Here is a 17,900-nt window from a genome sequence, read left to right as displayed (position 1 = left end):
AGGCATTTTTTCCTTTTCAAATGCTCTGATGCTCTGCTTTCCAAAGCCAGAACACAAGAATTGGCTCACCTGCACTGTTGAATGTTCATGTGAGAGATACTTAAACTGCGCAGAAAGATGGTTCCGGAGGAGAGTCAGCATAAAAATTGAAATGGACTGGAAGGCTCTTGTCCAAAGTTGCTGGTGAAACCAAGGAGAGGCTTGCACCCCTCCCTGTTTCCTGAGGAATTCTGAGATCCTCTGTATGGCCATTTCGTCATCCTTCTGTGACTAACCCTCTGTCTGGCAGCACATCACTCTCACTGCCATCAGGACTGGGGGGAGGATTCAGAACCCCCACCCCGTGGGGCAGGGGTGGGGTCGGAGGGTGGGGAGGGCTCCCACAGCAGCTGCAGAGGGAACATCTCCCCCGGGGAGGCTCGGTGCCCTCCTCCACGGCCACAGGCACCAATGTGCAGGATGCACCTCCACCTGAAAGCAGAGCCTGACTCTGCTGTAGCCACAGAGCCGGGGTCCTGGGTTAGGACCCCCTCACCATAGACCTTGTGCACGGGAGCGAATTCCTTCCTGCTCGGTCTTCTCAACCGTTCCACAGAGATGGAAGTTTCACCCAACGCCAGAGAGCTGCGAGGAGAAATAATACAAGGCTATAAAATCCTTCTGCATGTAAGAGCATTTTGTAGTGTATAATAATTTCCACGGTCATTAGCATTATTTCAAAGTCACGTAGGAAGTAGTGGTCTACCAAAATTTCTGAACTTGGGATAATTAAAGAATAATGAAAGAGTCTTGCCCTGGGCACCTGGGCATCTATGTTGGACGCACACTGAGCAAGGTTCAACTAAAGTGCTGGTTTACTTTGGAAAATGACAGACTTGTTTTTCAAGGTGCAATGGTTTGTTGCGACAGACTGCAGAAGTGAGCTGGGCAGTGGGGGAGCAGCGATTCATCCTTCATCAGTTCAACCCTCTGTCTTTCGTGCTGGCTGGTTGTTAAAATGAGAGTCTACGCTGGCCCAGGAATGTTGAATTCTTCTCATATGTGTATTGTTATTTTTATACTTTTGATTATTTTCTTAATCTACTTTCCAGGCTTACTTATTTTATCAGCTGAAAAGCTGGAAACTATCCTTATGACTAAATACTTTGCTGTTTATTATTTTACTTATTTTTTTTAGCCAAACCCTATGATAACATTTTAATTTGATAACGTTCCATTAAACACATTAATAGGAGATGGGAAAATCTGAGAATTAAGGAATGTTTTAGCAATTTTTGGTAAAATGCATCCTCTAACATAAAAAATATCATATTTAAATATGTATAAAAATGTATTCTCTGACATAAAAACATCATCATTTGCGAGCTTTAGTAAAATCCGTGACAAATGATTGATAGTAACAAGCTGTAGGTACAACTACCCACACGTTTTGAAAAGTATAATCTAGAAGCAGTATCGCATGGACAGTGTTCTGGGATGGTAGTATGAAATTTTAAAAACCTCAATGCCTTGTCCTAAGAAATCAGAGACCTTGCCTTCACTTCTTCATAAAATGCGTAGTGGAAATAATGTTACTATGAGGTCATCATAAGGAACTAAGGATAGTAAAAATTAGCCCATAAATGATGCCCAAATAAGTGCTTAGTTAGATCTTGGGTTTTAAACACATTTTATAGTACAAATCAAACTAAAGGCACACACGCTTTCACATGTAATTTTTTACGATATAGCTAATAATCGGACTAGATCACGTGAACTGTAAGATGTAATAATTATTCTTCCAAGAAAGGGAATAATTACTTTAGAATTTAGGCTAGTATCTTCTTGATGGCAAAGATTTCAATCAAGAAGAAAGAGAAATTCAAAAGAACTATTTACGAGTGATACTGACCCATGTAAAGAGATCCTACCATGAAGATGAAGATAATCACACTAAGCCATCTTAAACAGGAATCCTTATATTTGGACTTTACTAAGGTCAATAGTATTTCTTTTGTAAATTTATATTCTCTTCTACACATTCTTCTAGTTGGTGAAACTACTGCGGGACTCGAGTCTTACGGTTAATTTTTAGAAAGTAACTATGGAAGCAATCGACATCTGTGCTGGTATCTGAAAATAAATGTTGAGCAGAAATCCAGAAAACAATAAGATTAAGTAATATTTACATAATGGGTCTAAATTAACCACATGTACAAATGTCTTGAATTAAAGTGGCAAAAACTTGAAACTAGACGTTTGGATGCTTTAGAAAAGCTTAACACTTCTTTATCCCAGACATTTTCTGTCTAAACAATTTGTTTTAAAATAATTAGAAAAGGAAATGAATCTTTATTAGCCATATATATGCATATATATATAAATAAACACACACATACATTTTAAAAATTTAGCCACAATCCATTTCTCATGTGGTATTGTGAAATCGTTATCCTGCTCTATAAAAACTTTTTGTGAACAGAGCTTAAATAAATATTGTTTAATATAATACCAGCTGTTATAAAAGTTTCACTTTACTTTGGGGATTGGCATTGCTTACTCACTACCTTGTTCAAACTACTAAAACAAGTAATACTGGCAAAGGCAAAACAACGGAGACAATGAACAGATCAGGTGGTTGTGAGGCATTGGGGGGAAAGGAGGGATGAATAAGCAGAACACAGAAGGTTTTTAGAAAGATGAAACTATTTTGTATGATTCCACAGTATTAGAGTCCTGTCACTGTACCTCTGTCCAAACCATAGAATGCATAACACTAGGACACCTGGGTGGCAGTCGGTTGAGCGTCCAATTCTTGATTTCGTCTCAGCTCATGAGATCGAGCCCCGATTGGGTTCTGTGCTCAGAGTGGAGTCTGCTGGAGATTCTCTCCCCCTCCCTCTCTCTCTCCCCCTACCCCTCCCCCCGCCCCACTTGCGGACGCTCACGCACGTGCTCTCTCTCAAATAAATCTTAAAAAAAAATGCATGATGCCAAACATGAACCCTCATGTAAAGTATGGACTGTGGGTGATGAAGACCATCTATGGAGGTTCATCAATGAACAAAGCGCAACTTGATGAAGATGTTCATAATGAGGGGCCTGGGCTATGCGTGTGAGGGTACAGGATGTATATGGGAAGTCTCTACCTTTGCTCAATGTTGCTGTGAATCTAAAACTACAAAATGAAATCTGAAAAAAAATATCTGTTAAAATGCTTATCTATTACAAGTGTGTCTGATAAAATCTTTATGTATCAAATTTCTATATATCTCTTCTATTAAGGACATAAGTGCATATAACCATCTGACTGAGAACAGCTGGTAATTTGTTTTTTCCTCATGTCTTTCTGAACATTTTTTAAAAGATTTCATCTATTCATTTGAAAGGAAGAGCATGAGCAGGGGGAGCAGCAGAGGGAGAGGGGGGAAGCAGACTCCCCACTGAGCAGGGAGCCCGAAGTGGGCTGGATCCCAGGACCCTGGGATCATGATCATGACCTGAGCCCAAGGCAGACACTTCACCAACTGAGCCACCCAGGCATTCCCTCTACTGAACATTTCAAAAAGTTATCTTTCTGAAGCCAAAGATCTTGAAATACTGGCTTTTCCAAGTCCTACGTTTCTGTGGACCTAACTCCCCTTCTTGATGGGCTTCTGTTCACCGTGGAAAGCTTTGCTCCATCCACAATTGTTACACAAATATCTTGTGAAGCCATTTTCTTCTGTTACTTCCTCCCCACTGTTCCGGCCCAGCGCCAGCCTGCACTTCCGAAGGAGAGTCCAGCAAAGAGGAAGAAGGAAGGACAGGCAACGCACCTGCTGTGTGCTGGGCACTCCCAGAGATTGTGTGTATGTGTTGAAAGAATGGATGAACGAATGAACTAATTTCTTATCTATTCCCATCCGGTCCTGGACTTCCCCGTCAGTCGTTCATGCTCTGCTAATCTTAGGCAAGATTGTGAAATAAGCCGAAGTGAGCATCCTGTCCCACAAACCTCTAGCCATTCTAACCCCCTTCTTCCCAATGTTCAAGGTCACGGCACTACCTTTCTGCGGCCACTCTGGTCCCCAGTCGTGCTGGGTCAGTTTCCTAGGGCTGCCAAGTACCTCAAACAAGAGGCCTTAAAACAACAGAAATCACAGTTCAGGAGGCCTAAGCCAAAAATCAAGGTGTCTGCAGGGTGTTGGTCTCTCTAGACTCTGGGTGGAACCCTCCTTTGTTTCTCCCAGCATGGGAGGTTGCTGACCAACCTCAGTGCTCCCATATCTGTCTCTATTGTCACGTGACACTCTCCCTGCATGTCCTTGCTTCACAGGACATTTTGTCTTCTTATTGAGACTCCAGTCATACTGGAGTAAGGTCCACTCCGATGACCTCTTCCTGACATGTTTCTGCCTCCATAGACCCTGTTTCCACGCATCCATAGGTGGCAGGGTTAGGACTTTGGGAATATCTTACTGGGGGACACAATTCAACTTGTAACGCAGGCCTTAACACAGGCCTTCCCCTCCTGGGAGTGCCCCATGCTTCTAAACACCTCCTGAACAAGCATGATGATCTCTAGGATGGTGGCAGCAACGACTACTAACAGAATGAGAAGAGGGACTTCCTGATGATAATGCAGAACACCTTAATGTCTCTTCATTCCAGAAGTGCTCATTCTGAGCAAGTTTGTGCCTGAGAATGAGAACAGGAAACACAGCTCTACATCTTGATTGTATTCAAGTTAACAAATATTTCTCGTGTAAGGTTCCAATTCCCTAACTTTAGCTACTTGTTGCCAAGGAAAGATTGAAATTTGGGAAAACTGGTGTTCTCATCCAATGATGTGAAACTTTGCAGTAAAAGGCTAGGTTTTGCAGCAGGAGGCTGGACGGGTGTTTCAGGTACACACCTGGCATTCTGCTCACTATGCCGTGAGGTCCACCACCGAGTCTGCCTGTAGCTGAGGTCCGCGTTTGCAGTTCCTACCGGCTGCTGGTGTCTGAGCAGAGCAAACCTCCAACTCCTCTCTTCCTAGCCTCGTCAGTTCTAGATTCCTCAGCAAGTTTAGGTGAGGAGGTAAGATGGCTTTAGGAGGCTCGTTCTACAGGCTTGGGGTACATAGGCTCCCGTGAAGACACAGGTATTACTTGTCACAGTGTCAGATGGCACAGTTTTTATACATTGAGAACGCAGCGAGAGATAAGTAAGCGATATTTCAGCCCCCACCTGCCTCTCTGCTTCATCTGACAATCATGGAAACCTCATCTGTCCCAGTCATATGTGACCCTGTCCTGGCTTTCCTGCAGAGTCCTCCTATACGTGGAACTTTTCATATATTAGCTGGCTTTCACCCCTGGTTGACAGGAAAATTCAGGAAGAAAACCTTTTCTATTCCTTTAAAAGAAATTCTAAACAAACTTTAGCACACTTTTAAAAAGGTATGAGAGTCTAGAAGATTGAGAGCATTATACAGATGGGTAAGGAAGCGGCCGAGGCCCCCATCTAGGGAGGCTGCAGGGTGGAAGCCAGCCCAGTGAGAGTCGGGAGAAGGAGTTCCCAGGCAGCTGCCCCACCGGCCAGGCTGGCGCTGAGGCTCTGGGCGAGCGAGCTCCTGCCAGTGCTGAGAGTCGTGTGGCCCTGTGTATCCACATCACGTGGATGTCTCTCTGATCCGATCCACGTATGTAAGAGGGTTGCAGGGAGTAGAGAACACATCACCATTTCTAAGTTGAAATAACTTATTGCTTTTGAAGGAGGCGACCATAAACACCATTAGGTTTTAAAATTTTTATTTTGTTCTGTTTTTACCCGTTTTTCTCTACGTGGGGAGAGCACAGGCCAATTAATATGTGAAAGAATAATGTTTTCACCAATTTAATTCATTCATTTATTCATGCACTGGGTGCCCAGTCCAGGATGGGCTGCGGGAGAGCAGGCGGCCGAGCCCCAGGTGGGGAGGGAAGTCCGGGAGCAGCCCGGGGGAGGTCTGCGTCCCACGGGCCACCTCCACCTCGCCCACAGAAGTGTCCTGTGGCCATCCCCGGGTGCAGGGAGGGCCAGGAGACAGAGCTGGTGGCTTCTCCCGCTCCCGCGGGCGTGCAGGAAGCAGGTGTCAGGGCAGGGGTCAGCGAACAGTGTCCCCGACAGGGCACTTGTAAGGAGGAGGTGCCTGAAACCGGCCTGGAAAGCAAGAAGGAAGCGACTTCTCCTGAAGACTGAGAGGAGGAGAGTTCTAGGCAGAGGTCAAAGCAAGGACATAGACCCGGCCTGGGCCTCTGCTTGGCTGGATCCAGAAACCCAGTGTGGCTGGAGCTTGGTGATGGCAGGGAGAGCAGAGGGAGCCGAGCTCCGACAGAGGAAGATCAGGAAGGGCTTGCGGGGTAAGGATTTCGGATTTTGTTTTTCTAAGTGCAATGGGAGGCAGCTAGAAGATTTTAAGGACCGGGTAAACTTATCCGCTCTGAGTCTGCGGAGTTCGTCCTGGCAAGCTGCTGAGTGGATCGGCTTTGTCAGGGAGCAAAACCGAGGAAGAGAAAGCGATTAGGAGTCTCTCTCAGGAGCCGGGCTGGAGATGGTAATTCCATGGACTAGAGGAGGGAGAAGGTGCAGAGAGGCAGATGGATTTGGGACTTCATTTGGGGCCAAGTCACAGAACGTGCTGGTGGAATTGAGTGTGTAATGGATCATCCCAACAACGACGGTTTTGAGAATGCAAGATGAGCGTGCCTAAGCAACTGTCTCAGGCAAACCGAGACCCAGGGCAGAGGCGAGGAGGAGGGTGCCCATTGCAGGAGGGACAATCACTGGTGACACGGGGCAGGGAGTGGGCCAGGCTGTGAGTGTCTGAGTAAGGCCAAGTTTGAGGAGCCATTTATTAGCCAGGACCCTCCATCCAGAGAACAGACCAGAAGGAGGTGGGTAGCTACATGAATGGATAGAGAGATACAGAGACAAGTACACTTCTTTTAAGGAATTCAGTCCAGAGGGCAGGTTGGCAGGCTAGAAATTTAGGCAGGATTTCTATGGTACTCTTCAGCAGACTTCTTTCCTCTCTCAGAGTCCTCATTTTCTGCTCTTCAGGACCTCAACTGATTAGATGAGGCCCACCTGAAATATTGGCCTTCCTTTAGAGTCAACTGATTGTAGAGATTCACTACATCTACAAAATCCTTTACAGCGACGCCTATGTACGCATTTGATTAAATAACCAGGTACTACAGTCTAGCCACAGTGACACAGAAGATTGCTGCACCTGTAAGGGGGTCAGATAGAAGTGTGGATGTGCCAGTGAGAAGCTAGCTCACAGAAAAGGCTTCAATGAAGACATCCAACCTCTTCTAAAGCCAGGAAAGAGCATGAGACCCTCTAGAGACAGGGAGCGCAAATAGAGAGAAGGATGTATGTGGTTCAACCCCCACGTTCAATGTCGGAGGCAAGAATTGTGAACCAGCAGATTAGATTAACCTAAGACTGGAAACAAGAAAGGAAACCGGGAAACAGGATTTCACAAAACCAAGGGTAGAAACGGTTTCCAGAAGAAGGAGGTTGGGCCACTTTGTTAAATGGCCCAAGAGTTTAGCCTAAGATGGGAAGTGGCACTAACCATTGGATCAGCAACACGGAGGACAGAGAATGAGGAGTTTGTTCAGAGGGAAACAAAGAAGGAGGCAGTTATGGGCAGGGAATAAGACCGGCACCCATGCCCAGCCCAGGGGTTGGGGAGACTTTCTGAATGAAGTGAGGTCTAAGAACTGTAAAAACGCAGAGGAATTTTCATGACATATTAATGATCACACGCCTTAGCCCCTGGACAGCGGGGACCCCAGGAAGCAGGGTCGCTGTGGGCAAAGAGGGATCCGTGGTGCCGTGGGGTCGATGGCACAATCTGAAATGATGAGGACACAGCCCTGGCTACTTCGGGAGCTTCGGAGACCCACACAGTTTTTGATCCTCCAGGATGCAGACTGTGTGGCATGAAATCTGGCTGATGCGGGCAGTTTGGTTGGTTGATGGCAAAGGTACCCATAGAGGAAAATGATTTTGCCTCAGCCAACAGCTCACATTTTTAACTCTTTGTCCCCCAAAGCTAGCCAATATATGAAGGAAGCATCTTTATTATGCTCCTTCTTATTTCTGACCTTCTGGCTGTGAGTCTTAAGTTACTGGTGACCAGCAGCAGTTTCTATAGCAATGTCAAAGCCAACAGGGTTTAATGCGTGGAGTGTTGCTAAGAGTCATCTACTAGGCTAAGCAAAGTGGATCGTCAGGTGACACACTCATTTTGTATTGCCAAACTAAGAGCAGCCAAAGAGTTGAAAGAACAACCGAGAGATTTATCAGATGGAGGTTTTTTCCTTAACCTCCACAGAGGGAAAAAATGAAGATTTTGATTAAAGTGGCAAGAAGCACGTAAGCCTTGGTTCTTAGCCTCTCGCATCCCTTTGGCCGCCTGTAAAAGCATGCTGAGAAAGCCACATTTGTCTAAGGCATGGGGATGCTTTCTTGACATGGGTCCCAGAATCGTCCCGCACAGTGTGCTCGGTGGAGAGGTTGGGAAAGTGGGTTCATTTACACATTTTAGAAGAGTGATGGGTACGAAAGGAATTGAATCATTTCTTCACTTGGGCCATGGATAAATGCATCTGACAAGTCTTGATGTCTTTCACTTGAGTCTTAAAAATGTTGCCGTGGATTTGGTGGTAAACACGATGCAATTTGAGAATGAAGTATGGGGTGATCCAGAGGGTCGAGGTGAAGGGACACTGAGCATTTGCCAGCCCTGACCGTGGGTGGAAGTCCTAAAGTTTCAGACAATGGGGAAAAGGCTAGTGATACTTTCCAGTTAGCCAGTAGGAGTGAGCTCACTGATGACACCAAGATGAACAGTTGAAATCCGGAGAGAAAAAAGGAGCTGTGTGCTTTGAAAAAAAACTTCAGGTGGAAGAGGCAACACAAAGGAAAAACACTATTACAAAAACATGGAATTTCTGCAACTATATGAACTTGCCTTTTACGTTAAAAAAAAAAAAAAAAACACCAAAACTTTAGGAAGGTACAAAAAAAAGAATAAAACAAACAGGGATACAGCTACTACCGAGATCCAACAAATGCTAACAGTTGCGCCTCCTAATTTTTTTTTTTTTTTTAGAGAAAATAAGACATTTTGATAATGTGAGCTGTCCCTTCCCTTTTGCATCATGTGCCATTCATGACCTCCTTTAAGATGATCATTACAGGGATTTGATGTGTGTACTTCCCAGCCATGTTATATGCACACATGTGCACACACATGCACATACGCATGCACAAAGTAGACAGTGTTGCTTTTCTCAGTGTACATATGTGTAATATTGCACTGCGCTCGCTATATAATTCTACACCTTGCTCTTTTGGGTTCCGTAGTGTGTCTGAGATCTATTCATGATGCTACACAGCCTTCTTATTTATGGCAATGATCGTGCGCCCATTTCAACCTCATTGTACGCATGTACCCAATCTAGTTGTGTCACTGCAACTGTTGTACATTCCTTTTAATCCCATTAGATGAACATTAAAGGTTTGCCGTCTGTCCACGGTGCCGTGGGGAATACCCGTGTTCACACCTCGTTCTGAGCATCAGCCTGGATGTGTCTAAGATACACACCTCAAAGCACAATACCAGTATCTGAAATGTTAACGACAATCACCAATTTGCTCTCTGAAAGTATTGAATCCATCTGGCTGCCCAACAAAACGCAGCTCTGGAAATGCTAACAGGTATCCACTAAGCAATACGTACTTGTTACGCACCTATTCCGTGATAGTTACAGTGAGGCAAAGGAAAGTAAACCACGGTGCCCCGGCTTCCCAGATCTCAAAATACACGTGGGCAAAATGGATGTAAACATATGGAAAAGCCTCTAGCAGCACTGATAAAAACCAGGGGACAGGTACAGATGGAGAGGGTGGCCGTGGCTTGCCGTGGTCCTTGCACAAGGTCAGATGGCAAGTGGCAGAGACCAGAGCGGGACTTGTGTCCTTATAGCCATCAAACATGGCTTGGAATTTCGAGATGCAAACAGGGGGACCCTGGAGACCCTATGCAACCCACAGACACAGTTCCATTGTTTTTTGTTTGCTTTTTTTGTTTCATAAACACGAGGCAACATGCTAAATTAATTCAGAGCATTCCTATGAAAATTCCTATTTCTGGCGACTGTGAGCACCTCATTCCCGGGGGCCCCTGGCAGGCTGGGGGAGCAGGTGGCTGCAGCAGACGGAGCGTGTGCCGCCCCATCCAGCGACCAGACACTGGTGGGATGACAGGCAGGCAGCCAGTGCAGGTCCTCGCTGATCCCCCCCCACCCGTCTTAGGGGCCCCTTCTGACCGGCCGGCATGGGGATACTATACGGATGTTATCTGCTCCCGGTCTACATAAAAGAAATACCCCACTGGATGCCTAACACTATTTAGTTCCCAAACTGTCAAATGTCACTCAGCCCGCACCTGGCTCCTCGTTCCATTTCTCCCACCCCCTCTGCTACCGCTCTCTCTCCGCCTAATCTCTGTTTATGCCTTCCCTTGTCATTCCAATTTGATGCATGATCCACCTTCTCCTCATCTGTGACCTCAGCTCTCCTCCTGCCTCTGGCTTTCATCTCTCTTCTTCGACTCTTTGATAAAACAAACAACCTTCCCGTCAACACCCATCCCAGGCCAGCCCCCTGGGACCCAGCTCCCATCAACAGGGCCTCACAGGCGGGAGGCCTAACCCACTTTGCTGCCACAGTGTAATTTGTATTATTTTATTACAACTTAACTGATTTACTTATTTACTATTTTGGCTCACCTATCTGCAAATTATTGTCTGAAACAAATATTCCGAAGGAATGCAGTTGCAGCAAAACCATACAAACAAGAAAAATAGAGTATAAATTAGCTAACGAAGAGGGCAAGAGATAATTGTACCAAAAAAAGCTAAGGGTGACCCAGAATTAGTTCTGAGCTTCGTGGAAAGCATGGCAAAAACAAAAAAAGAACAATAAAAAATAGCTACAAATTAATGTAAGTTAAGTGCCTTAGGCATCAAACAAAAGAAGCATATTAGTCCATTTGGAGAAGAGTTTTTTTCTGCAATTGCTGAGAAAAAAATGAAAGACTTACTGAAGAAATGACTTTTTACAGCAACGAACCCCCCTTCTCTGAGTATTAAATAAAGCAGACTCTTCCCTCTAAGGAGAATTTCAACCCACAAAAACAGAGCATTTTAATGAACTAAAAAGATGCCTTTCCTCTTTCAACCTAAAAGCGTTCTCCAGTGTTGTAAACATCAACGAAGCTGGAATGTTCCATCCCTGGGAATGAATGCTCATCCTGACCCCTTCTGTGGGCTTTGACATGATCTAATTTCACTGAATGCTACTATAACTTGCTAACTTTAATTACCACTTAGCACCTGAAAATTGATACTTTGAAGGCCACTAAGGAGGGCTTCCAAGGCTTCCTCTGAAGCGACACTATTTTTCTTGACAGGTCCATTGTGTGAAATAGACTCATCATTTCATTACTTCTGGACATCAGATTGCTGGGAGCCCGCGCTTGTCCCCCTCTCAGCGTGCCCGGGCCTGACAGCTCCTTTACAATGGTTTTGAAATTCCATTACCGCCAGTGACCCCTCTGACCTGCTCTTTGCTGGGCTGGCATCTCCCCTCTGCGGGTGTGGGGCTACCTTAAACCTTTCCCTTTTGGGGCCTTTCAAATCTGTTCTTTTAGAAGCCAAACTAGCTCTGGAAGCCAATGAGCAATGTACGGGGAACGTCTTCTTTTAACTTTCCCTACGTTGTCCAAGTAGACAACCAGCCACCTCAGTGAATGATTCAGCAGAAAGGTACTGGTTCCAATCAAAGCTTTTTCCTCCACCCAGGAACCCATCAGAATGGGATCACAGGAGGCAATGCCAGATATTCAGTGGCCTCGGGCACATGCCAACCTCATGGCCTTGCGACAAATGCCAGGCCCCTTGCCAGCATGAAGCAAGGCATTCCCGTGGCCCCGATTCCCCGATCCGGGCTGGCAGCATTGACTGATAATGTCATCAGAAGTATCAGCCATCCGGAGGAGGGAACCCAGAGTCCCGGCTGATGCTGGGGGCCTTCAGTAGCACTTCACTCTGGCCAGCCTGTCGGTTGGCATGGATGCCACTTTTCAGCCACCTTGAGGGGCCAACACAGCCAGATCCATGGAAAGAGACAGACCTTTTTATGAGAATTTAACATGAACCAGTGAGAGCACGGAAATGGGAATCGAGAGAAAGAGGGGCTCTAGGGAGGCCAGCCATCCCCAAAGCCCCTGTCTCCGCAGACAGGTGAGAAGGCACGTTCAGATCCGTCTTTTCTATAAAAGTTGCAAACTCGTCATTTTGTGTTCTGATCTTGGCCTTAAATATGGTTCCCTGCACTTTCCCCGTATGCCTATTTCTGAAATAATCACATGGATGCCTTGATAGTCTGGGATCCAAGACCAAACATATTTTAGACTAAAACACATTGATGCATTATTAAAAAAAAAAAATTACCCTAACAACTGCTGACATGATTCTCCTCAATTTTCTTTTTATGCGTTGTCTTGGAGACACAACAATATGCATTGAGAGCTCCCCTTTCTTCAGGAAACCTTGAAGGACTTTTGTCACTTTTTTATCAATGCACAGTGGAGGATGCAAGTAATCCTCACTCATCCCATAGAGAAAACATGGATTCTTTGCAGGTGTGTGGGTAGAATTCACAGGTGCTTCTGGAAATCTAATCTGGGCACAGGGCTTTCTCTGCACCGGCACATGAAAGGCATGGGGCCCTTCACTTAAATCCACCTGCCAGCAGCAATCCAGCCCTTGGCACCAGCCGAATGAGGACATACCCCCAACATGGGATGATTTTACCAAAGGAGAGATCACTCTGATTATGTCTACGCCAATCCCATAACAGCGCAGAAGCCGGTCCTAGAATAATACGTGGCAAAACTTGTGTTTCTGACTTGGCACCAACAGAGCTTTTGAAACCCAGCATTCACCCCTTGAGGTGACATGTTCTGCAGCTGCCTGCAGAGGTGCAACCCTGGGGAGAGTAGAGGGATCCTCCCATAATGGGGGTGAAGAAAGAGCTGGTACTGACGAGGGGTGGGCCTTGCACTCATCAAAGCTGCACCTGAGTATTCAGCTCTCCCTTTTGCAAACAAACTGAAGAATTGAAAGGCAGAAACCAGAAAATTCCAGAGTAGTAGTACTTCTGTTTATTAATGTGAACGCTCCACCTATGTCACTTAAGTAAAAGCCAGTTTTCCCTCCGGATTTTTTTTTTTAATTTTTATTTATTTATTCACAAGAGAAGCAGAGACATAGGCAGAGGGAGAAGCAAGCTCCCTGCAGGGAGCCCCATGCGGGACTCGATCCCAGGACTCTGGGATCACGACCTGAGCCGAAGGCAGACGCTCAACTGCTGAGCCACCCAGGTGCCCCTTTTCTCTAGATTCTACAAATCTATACAAATACATCCTTCCTTTTTCTTTCAGAAACCCTCAACATGCAGAAAATTAGTCTCTGCTTGACTAATTGGGTTTTAGGTTTGTTTTTACTCTTTTGAAGAAGAGCATGGCCCGGGTCTTCCTGTGTCGTCAGGCAGAGGTGCGGGACACGTGCAGGGGCGCGGGAGCCCAGACAAGCCAGGAGGACAGAATCAAAAGTGGAGAAGTGGGGACAACCGGCCAAGTTTTTAGGACATCTAGGTTTGATGGGACCTAGGAAATATTTGAACAGAGGGAAAAACCGAAGAAGAATTTTTAAAAATTTTTATTATATGACTTTTCATACACAATCAAAAGTAGAATGTAGCAATGAACCCCCATAGTCATCACCAACATTTAATAATTATCAAGATTTTGTCCTACTTGCTTTATCTGTACTTTTTTTTTCTTATTTTTTTTTCTTTGCTCAAGTATTTTTTAGGAAATCCAGAAGAGCACGTCACTGCTCTTTGAAGAGCACAGACTTTGAGTCTGACAAGCACATGGTACCCTAAGGCCATCAGGACACTCCACAGTACACATGTCTCTTGCCTCATCCACCGCCTCCCTTGTCCATAAACGAGTTTCACCAACTGTCTCAAAAATGTCCTTTTACAGTTGGGTTGCTCAAAAGAGGTCCAGACAAGGTCGATGCATTATATTTGGCTGTTATGACTAGTAAATCACGTGGCATCTGGGGCATCTGCCCTGTTTCTTCATTTGCTTGCTTTCCTCAAATACTTGACTCATGTGAAAATCCCTCGCTTTGCCTATGAAAGGTCCCACATTTTGGATTTGTGTTTGCTTCCTTATGCTGTTTTTTTTTATTACAGTCTTGAGCCTGGATGACTATAAGAATTTTAAATACATCGGCAGAAATAAGGAAATTTCAAGGAGAATATTGTAGGACAAACGTAGTAAGTTCTATTTTGTTGGGTTTTTTGTACAAAATTTATTTATTTTTAAGGGAGTTTTAGTTCCAAAGCAAAACTGAGGGAAAGGTGTGGGGATTTCCTATAGCATGGATGCCAAACCATGGATCTTTGGTGAATGTTCTCTCCCCATCTGTGCCTTGTCTTTTCATGCTCTTGACAGCGTCTTTCACAAAGCAGCACTTTTTTTTTTAATGATGTCCAGCTTGTCTGTATTTTCTTTTATGAATGGTGCCCCTGGTTTTGTACCTAAAATATCCCCGACAAATGACAAACCAAGGTCATCCAGTTTTCCTCCTTGCAGTTTATGTTTTTGTGTTTTACACTCACACTTATGTCTGTGACCCTCGGCAAGTTAATTTTTCTAAAGGTGGAAGGTCTGTGTCTGGTTTCGTGTTCCTGCACGTGGATGTCCACGTGTCCCAGCTCTTTGTGGAAAGCCTATCTTTTCTCCACTGTTTTGTCTCTGCTCCCCTGTCAGTGATCAGTCTGCTGTATTTGTGCAGGTTCCGTATTCTGTCCCACTGGCTGTTTTGTCTGCTCTTTCCCTGATACCTGGAGCCTCGAGACTGTGGCTCCATGGGGAGTCTAGAAGCTGGTTAGTGTCGGCCGTCCAACTTTGCTCTTCTGTTATTAGCCAATAGGCTGGGCCTATTGCCTCTCCATAGGAGTTGGGTTTTAAAAGGGCTTTTCAGGGGCACCTGGGTGGTTTGGTCAGTTAGGCATCTGCCTTCGGCTCAGGTCATGATCTAGGGTCCTGGGATCGAGCCCCACATCAGGGTCCCTTCTTAATGGGGAGTCTGCTTCTCCCTCTCATGCTCTCTCTCTCTCAAATAAATAAATAATTTTTTTTTTTTAAAGGAAAGAGTTTTTTAGACCCAATCTTCAGAGTTACTAGCTGGTTTATTCAATTCCAAATAACATCTTGATGGCAGCAACCATGAAAACAGACAAATAAGAACCCCGCCACATCTCTCCTGATGTCAATGCCATTGATGGTTGTAAATGGTTCAGCCGTATGAATGTCAGGAAGCAAAAGCTCTGTGGGGCAGGGAGTCCCTCTCCTGTTCACTCCACGCCTTTGTGCCCAAAATATTATGAATTGCTTTGAGGAAAGTCAAATAAAAACACTTTTTCTTTGAATATGTTAAAGCAAATATGAAAAGAAACGGTTAGTGCATTATCTTTATAAGCACCTTTTTCCCTATTGCCAGACACTGAGAAACAGAATTTCTCTCATCTCCAGTTATGCCAACGATGGCTGCAGTTTCTCCTCTGCCCTGCTCTTGTGCTCTAACTCCAAATACTTCAGCACCAGCCCCCGCAGATGTCTGAGGTTTCCTGGGTGTCCTTGCCCTCATGGGACCCGTTCTCTTCTCAAACTCTCTCTCTGCTCCCTAAAGACCACTCACCCTTGCTGACATCCTCACTGTGAATGCTCTAACACAGTTTGGCTAAGCCCATTTCTGTAGAGCACCCGCCTAGGAGTTCATGAGCAAATTACAGCCCCTTAACATTCTTCCTCATTGGAATGCATGTGCTTAGTTACCTGAATAACAGACCACACAGTACTAAGACACATTGGGTAGGTAGCAGGTGCTCAGCCATGGGCCAGGCGCCTCGCAGCATGGTCCCATGCTCTCCTCAGAAGTCTTTAAGGGAGTCTCAGGTGAGGCTGGCGAAGGTGGAAGCTTACCTCTGGTCACAGGGAGCGGGTGACCGAGCGAAGATTCCAGCAACCTGTATGACTGCGTAGCTCTTACCCATGACCAAAACTATGTGTTCAAGCCATTTTTAATATTGCCGCATGGCAGCTTTCCTCCTCGAAGTTTTTAATTCAGGAACTGGTGTCTGTGACCCTCCAAAGTGCATCAGCCGCACCAGTAAAATCTCCCCAGGAAGCATCACACGCTCTAGGAGAAGCAGGGAAACTCCCCATCTTCTCTCTAGAAGAATGTGTGGCCTAAGTGTTGCTAATGAAAAGGCACTCATATTACTACTTCACACTTACTCTAATATTTTCATAGCTGTATTTCAAGATACTTGGTTTCCTTTGATACCTCAATTTCAGTATAATTGGTTTCTCTGGTGTCCTATGTATTTTATTTTATTTTATTTTATTTTATTTTATTTTATTTTATTTTATTATTTTATGTTATTTTATTTTATTTTATTTTATATTTTATTTGTAATCATAAGATAGTTATCTATTATATGTTTTCACAGCAACTTATTATTCACAGGTGTGCATCAGAGTGATGTGATATTTTTGTGCTCTACGTATTTCATGTTACTTACAGGTTTTAAAATACTGCTCCTTGTCGGGCCCCTTGGGCTTCACCAGATTGCTGAAGGAGTCCTTGACTCAAAAACTGGTTAAGACACCATCCTTCACTGCCTCTCCTGGGTGCAGAACTCGTGAGAAGCAATCTTTCCGAGAATGGGCACCTAGCTTCTCCTTCACAAAGGCAAGCACCTGTCACAGAGATGAGGTGTGGCTTTGTGGCCACAGGGGTGGGGACTCGGTGTGCAATCAGCTGGGTGTCACCTAGAGGGTGGCCCTGCCTGGGCTGAGTCACTATGCCCAAGGCCGTGGGAACTGACCAGCTAGGGACACACGCCTCCCTTTCCAACCCTGGTACATTTCTCCATAACTCACTCTGGCTTCTGGTTTCCCAGACTCGGTTGGACTCCCTGCCCTTTTATCCCCATTTCTTATTCTAGAGTTTCCTTCTCAGCTTTGACGCACCTTCTGGGGCCTGACTCCTGGCCACCACTGCTCCTGGTACCTGCTCCCTGATGAAAGCATCTCTCTAGAAATCATCTATCTGACCCAGCCGACCCAACGTGACAGAGAGGGGCGCTGGAATAAAGCCATCCTGGGAAGGAAAATGTGCCGCTGATGACAAAAATGCTTCTATTCACAATAGGAGGAAATGCTGTTTCTTTTTTTCTTTTCTTTTCTTTTTTTGATTGACCCCTCTACCCATCTCTCCCGCCCCCATCCCTGGCCTCTGGCAACCACCAATCTAGTGTCTGTATCTCTCAACTTGTTTAGGTTTTGTTTTATTTCACAGGTAAGAGAGATCAGATGGTATTTAAAAATAAAGATACAGCTTTTGTTTGATCCCCAAATAATACCCATAAAACCAGTCATGGGCCCGGGTGTCAAACTCCAGCCAAGGATGACTGGAAAGATGACTCATGGTCCTGGGATTGCTAATCTAGGGCTCCGGAGGATGCTCATAATTCAGTGTTTCTTGAGCATGGCTACCTCCCTCCTAAGTTTCTTTCAATTCCCCCTTGTGAGTGTAGTTCTCCAGGAGGGTCGTCTGATGTCTATTTACCAAATTCCTCCGGACAACCAGGAGATGATCACTATTTTCCTTCTTCTGCTCCAGCCAATCGTAAAGCAGTTGCTGAGTGACTCGGTGTCCACCAAGGTTCCTGCCTTGTGATGGCCT

This window comes from Canis lupus, chromosome 17 (genome assembly GCF_048164855.1).
Source record: "Canis lupus baileyi chromosome 17, mCanLup2.hap1, whole genome shotgun sequence".
In the NCBI taxonomy this organism is placed as follows: Eukaryota; Metazoa; Chordata; class Mammalia; order Carnivora; family Canidae; genus Canis; species Canis lupus.
This window is presented reverse-complemented; position numbering follows the sequence as displayed.